We start from the raw sequence: 7,868 nt of genomic DNA, 5'->3' as shown, positions 1-7,868 counted from the left end.
TTGTAACAAAGGTTTTATGGCAGAATGTTCTGTACTTGGAGGGGGTTTTATTTGCCAGCAGGTGCAGAATCCTGGAATTCCTTGGTTTGTGGTAAGGTAGAGGGTTAGCTTTAAAATAAATCTCTTTGAGATGTGTTTTTACTGTGCACACATATTCTTATTTGGAGTGTATTTTTTCATTTTTTCAGAAGGTAATCTTTGGTTCTGTTGGATTTGTGGGTGAATGGGAGGGAGAGATGTTGTTACACATATTGAGTATGATGCAGAATCATGGAATGGTTTGGGTTGGAGCTTAAAACTCATCTCATTCCTTTGGCTGGGACACCTTCCCCTGTCCCAGGCTGCTCCAACCCTGCCCAGCCTGGCCTTGGGCACTGCCTGGGATTTGGGGCAGCCACAGCTGCTCTGGGCCAGAGCTCCCCACCCTCCCAGGGAAGGATTCCCAATTCCCACTATCCCATCCATCCCTGCCCCTGGCAGTGTCCCATTCCCTGTGTCTGTCCCTCCATCCCTGTCCCCAGTCCCTCTCCAGCTCTCCTGAAGGTTCTGCCACATTTATGTCACCCCATAGCACCCCATGTTATTCTCTTCTCCAGGCTGAGCATTCCCAATTCTCCCATCTCTCCTCCTAGGAGATGTGCTCCATCCCTGTGATCACCTTGCTGCTCCCCTCTGGACACCTTGGAATGTTTTTATCCACATTCCCACCCTCCCTTTCCAAACTCCTGTTGTTTTGCCTGCCCCAGGTGAAGGTCAGACCTTTCACCTACCTTAGGCAGGGTTCAGACTTTTAGTCTGAGCTCAATTTCATGATTTCCTGTGCTTGGGGGTGAGGGAAGCTCTCCTGTGTTTTTCCATAACAGCTGCAGTGTTGTGTCACTTCTGCTCTCAGCCTAAAGCTGGGCTCTACCTCTGTCTGGATCTCCTGCTTGGATTCCAAAATCACATTTGTCTGTGCTGCTGCTCACAGCACAAGAATTGCTGCCTGCACAAGCACCAGCATCTTGGCCTAATCACCAATTACATTTTTATTGCAAGTCCCATTAGAAAGCATTTTAATTGTGGATTATCATTAGGATAATTACTTTGGAATAGCTATTTTGGTACATTTCCATTGATATGCAAGCCCAGGCAGAGCTTCTCAGAAGCTTTTCACTGCATTAATGTGTGCTGTTGGAATCTCAAATGAAGATTTTCCTGTAAAATCTTTTCTGTAATTCTGCTCTTCAGGTATTTGGTAGCTTTATGTTCCATTTAAATGCTTGCATTGCATTAAATACATATGAGATGCTTGTTTTTCATCCTTTGGTGCAGGTACTAATTCCAAATTAAGCACTCAACTGGTAAATATTGGCTTACAGGTTTCAACTTGAGCCTGTCTTGCAAGAGGAGTTCAGGCCAAGAGGCAAAAGGTGATGGTTAGGGCATGAAATGCTTTTGGAACAGCTTGTTTTGTGTATGCTTGTTACCTAACAGCCAAGTTGTGTTAGGTAATAAATATAATAAGGGAATAAATAGGTAATAAGCTGAGTGTTGGACAGGAGCTGCAGCAGCCTGTTCAGGATTTGGGATGTATCCCCAGGGCTGCTCCCATTCCCAGCCTCCCCCATCCCTTGTTTGTGCCCTTTCCCTGCCCACACCATCCCAGCTGGAAACTGGATCACTCCAGGTGGTCTAAAAATGTGGGATTGCATGTGGGATTTCATCAGGAAGATGGGAGTGAGGAGTTGGGAGAGGGCAGGGGGACAGGGAGTGCCTGCAGGACAAACCTTCCCTGGAGAGCAGTGCTGGAAGAGAGTCTGGAGCACCTGGATCTCGCAGGTGAATCCCAAAAGGATGGAGTGTGAGTCCCAAAAGGATGGAGTGTGAGTCCCAAAAGGATGGAGGGTGAATCCCAAAAGGATGGAGGGTGAGTCCCAAAAGGATGGAGGGTGAGTCCCAAAAGGATGGAGGGTGAGTCCCAAAAGGATGGAGGGTGAGTCCCAAAAGGATGGAGGGTAAATCCCAAAAGGATGGAGGGTGAGTCCCAAAAGGATGGAGGGTGAGTCCCAAAAGGATGGAGGGTGAGTCCCAAAAGGATGGAGGGTGACTCCCAAAAGGATGGAGGGTGAGTCCCAAAAGGATGGAGGGTGAGTCCCAAAAGGATGGAGGGTGAATCCCAGTCGTGCTTCCCGTGTTTGCATCCTGGAGTTCCATCTCTCCTCTGGAGGATGTGTGTGTCATGGAGCATCAGTCTCCACAGCAGTTTTTGGGAGCAGCAGTGGCAGAACATGACTCGTGTCCTGCTCTTTGTGTTCTGCCCGTGGCAAGGCTGGCGTTGGCATTTCTGAGCTCACTTTGGGAAGCTGCCACCCTCCCATTTCCTCATCTCTCAGCACATCTCCACTCTCATTACTCATGCCTGCTGCTCTCACTTCAGCTTAGCAAACAGCCCAAGCCAGCCCTAAACTTCCCTAATAAAGTGGAATTATTTCCTCAAGGAGGCAATGAGTGCTGATTTGAGGGAGCTCCAGGGGGTGAGAGCAGTTGGGGAAGGATTCAGAACATCATTCACCAGTTCTGGCACCAAAATCCAGGAATGGATCCACGTGGCTTTGCAGGGAATAGTGAAAGTTGAGGTGGTTTTTTCAGGGAATATCCCATTGCCCTTTCTTTTACCATCAGGGATAAAGGGTTGTGACTTTAAACTGACACAAAGGGCAGTTTAGAGGAAATTTTAGGAAGAAATTCCTCACTGGGAGGATGGAACTGAGGAAGAGGTTGCCCAGGTGGCTGCCCCATCCCTGGGATGCCCAAGGCTGGGTTGGACAGGATTTGGAGCAACCTGGGACAGTGGGAGGTGTCCCTGCCCATGGCAGGGGTGGCACTGGATGAGTTTTAAGGTCCCTTTTAACCCAAACCATTCTGGGATTCAATGATTTTATGAAATCAAGAGTTGAGAGTAAGAAGCTGGCATGTTTAAGGCTTAAATTAAAGCCCATTCCCTATTTCTCTGTTGTGGATCATCTGACTGAAAAGAGTCTGCAAAAATAACTTGAAATTAAAATGAAAAATTCCTTCAAGTTTTCAGGCATTTTGCTCTGTTAACATCAGCATCATTCTGAAAAATTTGGGAAGTAGCTGAAGCTAACTCAGTTTGCAACTCCCCCATTTTTAGTGGAGTGTTTGCAAATCCTACACAATGAGATGTAAAAAACCCTGCAGTAATAATTCTAAATATGTTAACATATCTCTGGAATATACTCAATTTAAACAAGGATGTATATCTGTGAAAATATGGGTTTGTTATTTATTATTTTAATCAGGGAAAGGCAGCCAGGCACATTTTATTCATGGTGAATCTCAAAGTACCAATTTTCAGGCCATTACTTTCCTGCATGGAAAATGGCAATCTGTCAGAATTCTTTCTAAGGTGTGCATTGCATCTGTGCATGAGTGGGTTTTTTTTTCCTTAGAAAAATCATAAATTAGAGTTGTTTCCTTGTGTTTCAATGCATAGCTTCAAATAATGTGGCTCTGGAGTCAGTATTTCAATTTTCAGTACTGCATTTCTATCAGGTGAATTCTCTGCCTTTTTAGATGAGGATTTATGACTTCAGTTGGTGTTAATTTAACAAGTGAGTAGAGGGATTTGCCATCTAATAAAAATTTTGAAAGAAATTTATTTTTGAGAAGAAAAAAGAAATAATAAGAAAGAAAAATAATAATAACCTCATTTTATAGCAGAAGAGGTAAGCAGATGTGTGTGCTGGGGGGTTCATGTGTCTGTAGCTGCATTGCCTGGAAATTGCCCCCAGTTTTCTTCAGAGTTTCTGTCCAGCTGATCAGGATCAGTGGGGGATGTGGAATTGCAGGGATTCCTGTGAGCAGGAGATGGATGTGAATCCTGGTTTGGAGGAGCAATGTGCCTTTGCTGCTGGGAGATAATGAGAGGGTGAGTGCAGCTCTAACAGCCTGGGACACCCATGGGTGACAGAACAGAGAATTTGGGCACTGGTACCAAGATGAGTTTTGAGAGAGCTAAGGAAGAAATGTGCAGAGATGGGGTTTGGTTTTTAATAGACCTGAGTGGTTCTGTTTGTTCAGGATCATTCCAGCAGGGAAAGCTCAGAGCCTGGAGGGGCCCCAGGAGAGCTGGAGAGGGGCTGGGGACAAGGGATGGAGGGACAGGACACAGGGAATGGGACACTGCCAGAGGGCAGGGATGGATGGGAGATGGGGAATTGGGAATTCTGGCTGGGCTGGAATTGCCAGAGCAGCTGTGGCTGCCCCTGGATCCCTGGCAGTGCCCAGAGCTGGGTTGGACACTGGGGTTGGAGCACTCTGGGGCTGTAGAAGGTGTCCCTGCCCATGGATGATTTTTAAAGTCCCTCCCAAATCAAACCCTTCTGGGATTTTACAAGTTCAGGACTATTTTGCTGGAGGCAGGACCAGAGCTGGAGAATCTCACCTTCCTGAGGTGAGCCCACATCTTAGTCAAACCAGGCTTTACATTTCCAAAGTTCTGGATAAGAGCACAAAGCCAGCACAGTTTTTAGGAGGGGAGATCTGAAGCTTTTCCCAAAAGGTTTGGACACATTATTTTCTCCAAACTCCTGTTTCTTACTTTGACTTTTATATTAAAAAAACTCTTTGAGTCAGTTTGTGAACAGCTCTAATAAGAACTGGATCCTTTCAGACAGCAGAAAACTCTGTAGTTTTTGTATTTAAAGATTTAAAGATTTAGGGATGTCTAATAGCTGTTCCTCCACACAATCTCCACCTGCTACTGATGTATAAAAATGTTTTTTCCTGCTCTAATAGGACCAGGTTATTTACCATTCCCTTCACTTCAAGAATTTGTTGCTGTGTAAAATTTTGTGCTTTGTTCATACAGATATTTCTGTGCTTCTGCTACCTTTAAGCTGAGCAGCTTTAATTTGCTGCTTGGCTAATTTCCTCCTCAGTTGAACTGTTTCTGAATTCTTTCTTGCTGGTGTCAAGCTTTAACCCCAGCCTGCAGCTGCAGTGGGGTGGGGAGGAGGATTGGGAAAAGGTGAAAGTCATGGGTTGAGATGAGAACAGTTTAATAATTAAAAAATAAAATGATAATAGTAATAGTAATAATAATAATAATAATAATAATAATAATAATAATAATAATAATAATAATAATGGGAAAAATCAAGAAATAAGTCTGGGTCAGCTCTCCTGGCCATGTTCCCCCTCCCCATCTTCTTGTGCAGCTTCTTGTTGGCAGAGCAGGAGACACTGAAATCCCTGATTTAGGGTAAGCACAGCCAGAACAACCAAAATATCAACATTATTCTCATCTTAAATCCAAATCATGCTGTACCAGCTACCAGGAAGGAAATTAACTTTATCCCAACCAAACCAATGCAGAGAAAGTGAAGCTGGCTTGGCAATACCAAGGACTTGCAGGCATTTTCAAAAATCTCATTTTTTCTGCTCACTCAGGGACTCCAGGAATGTTCATTTGAATTTTCTCTTCTTTATAATCTAGAAATTAATTTTATTAATAAGTTTTATATTAATTCTATATTCACTTGGATTTTCTCTTTGTTATAATCTAGAAATTAATTTTATTAATAAGTTTTATATTAATTCTATATTCACTTGGATTTTCTCTTTGTTATAATCTAGAAATTAATTTTATTAATAAGTTTTATATCAATTCTATATTCACTTGGATTTTCTCTTCGTTACCATCTAGAAATTAATTTTATTAATAGATTTTATTATTAATTTTATATCCACTTGAATTTTCTCTTCTTTATAATCTAGAAATTAATTTTATTAATAATTTTTATATTCTATATTCACTTGGATTTTCTCTTCGTTACAATCTAGAAATTAATTTTATTAATAGATTTTATTATTAATTTTATATCCACTTGAATTTTCTCTTCTTTATAATCTAGAAATTAATTTTATTAATAATTTTTATATTCTATATTCACTTGGATTTTCTCTTCGTTATAATATAGAAATTAATTTTATTAATAAATTTTATATTAATTTTATATCCACTTGAATTTTCTCTTCTTTATGATCCAGAAATTCCACTCTGAAGCTGGACTCTCACATGCCCTGGTGTGTGTGGGGGTGGCAGGGAGGGTTTTTTGTGCTTGGCAAGGATGGGGCAGCTCAGACCTTAAATCAACCCTGATTTAAGCAGATCCTCTTGCTGATTTATTTTTTTTCCCTTATCATGGGAAGGATATTCTGCTTTATTTGAACCTTTGCCATCTTGTTGGACAGGAATCCAGGAGATTAGGAGTGCAATCCCACCAGGCTTTAAAAATAGAGATGCTGAGCAGTTGCATTTCTTGGCTGTTTGCACAGCCCTGCACTAACTGCTTTGGGAAAAAAAAAAAAAAAAAGGATGTAAAGGATGCTACTTCCCTTTCTCCATTTTTTTTCTCCCTTTACCTCCTTTTTTCCTTTCCCTTTTTTCATTTCCCTGCTTTTTTGCCCTTCTTCCTTTTTTCCTTCCTCTCTTTTCTTCCTCCCTTTTTTCTCACTTTCCCCCTTTTTCCCGTCTCCCCTTTTTTCCTTTCCCTGCTTTTTTCCTTTCCTCCTTTTTTCCTTCCTCCTTTTTTCCTTCCCCCCTTTTTTCCTTTCCCTGCTTTTTTTCCCTGTCCCTCATCTTTCCTTCCCCTCTTTTTCCTTCCCCTCTTTTTCATTTTCCCTGCTTTTTTCCCTTCCCCTTTCCATTATTCTTCCCCTCTTTTTTCCTCCCCCTTTTTTTCCTCACTTTCCCCTTTTTACCTTTACCCCCTTTTTTCCTTTCCCTTATTTTCTCTTTTTTTCTTCCCCCTTTTTTCCTTATTTTCCACTTTTCTCCCTCTCCCCCCTTTTTTCCTTTTCTCTCCTTTTCCCCCTTTCCCCTTTCTCTCCTTTTCCCTTTCCCCCTTTTATTTCTTTCTCTTTTTTTTCCCCTTTCCCAACTTTTCTTTTGCCCTTTTCCCATTTCATTTCCCTTCCTCCTTTTTTTCCTCCCCATTCCTCCTTTTTTCTTTCATCATAAAATAAGTGTCAGTGATGGAAAAGTGTTTTCACTCAAAAATGTGGTACATGCTTAATCTGCTTTTTGAATAGCATAATGAACTTTTCCTGGGGAAAATTAAAAACAAAAAGTAAAAACAAAAAAAAAAATTAATACATCCAAGGAAATTGCCTCAGCTCAGGTATTAAAATGACTTAAAGTATTTGGGCAAGTGGAAGTGCAGGTAGAACTAAAATAAAGGAAAAAGGCTGAAAACACTGAAATATATAAAAAACTTGATGCTTGGAACTGGGAACCAAGTGCTGGAAACCAGCTCTGGAGTTTGGTTTGGTTTGTTGTGCTCATCTTCAAAAATGGGAATTTTTGGGCTAGGATTCAGGTAAAGGAAAGAAAGGGAAATAAAACAAAAAACTTCCTGGCTTTGGATGCTGAGTAGCAGTGATAGAATGCCTGGATATTTAATTTTTTGTCTTATTTCATGCTGGTTTTCCTTTTTCAGTGCTGGATTTTTCACACAACATAAAAACAGTCAAGTTTTTAAAGAACATAATTTACCATTATTCCCATTTTTCCCCAAACAACTGAGGGGGGTCAGAGATACTTTGAGGTTGAGATATTTTCTCATCCCATGAGAGAAATGCAGCAATGTTCATGTTCAGATATGCTGTAAAAATGAAAAGTCTTTTAAAAGCCTCTCCATCTGCTGCTGCAAGTTAAAACACTCATAAGTGATCCTGTTCCTCACCCTTGGAGCTCTCAGTATGCAAAATTAAAATAAAATTCTTCTCTTTCAAGCCCTATTTTTAAGAGTTTTCTCTGTGTTTAAAAGCACTGAATTATCTTCCTTCTATATGGATCA

The sequence above is a fragment of the Oenanthe melanoleuca genome, chromosome 5 (assembly GCF_029582105.1).
Source record: "Oenanthe melanoleuca isolate GR-GAL-2019-014 chromosome 5, OMel1.0, whole genome shotgun sequence".
Classification (NCBI taxonomy): Eukaryota; Metazoa; Chordata; class Aves; order Passeriformes; family Muscicapidae; genus Oenanthe; species Oenanthe melanoleuca.
This window is presented reverse-complemented; position numbering follows the sequence as displayed.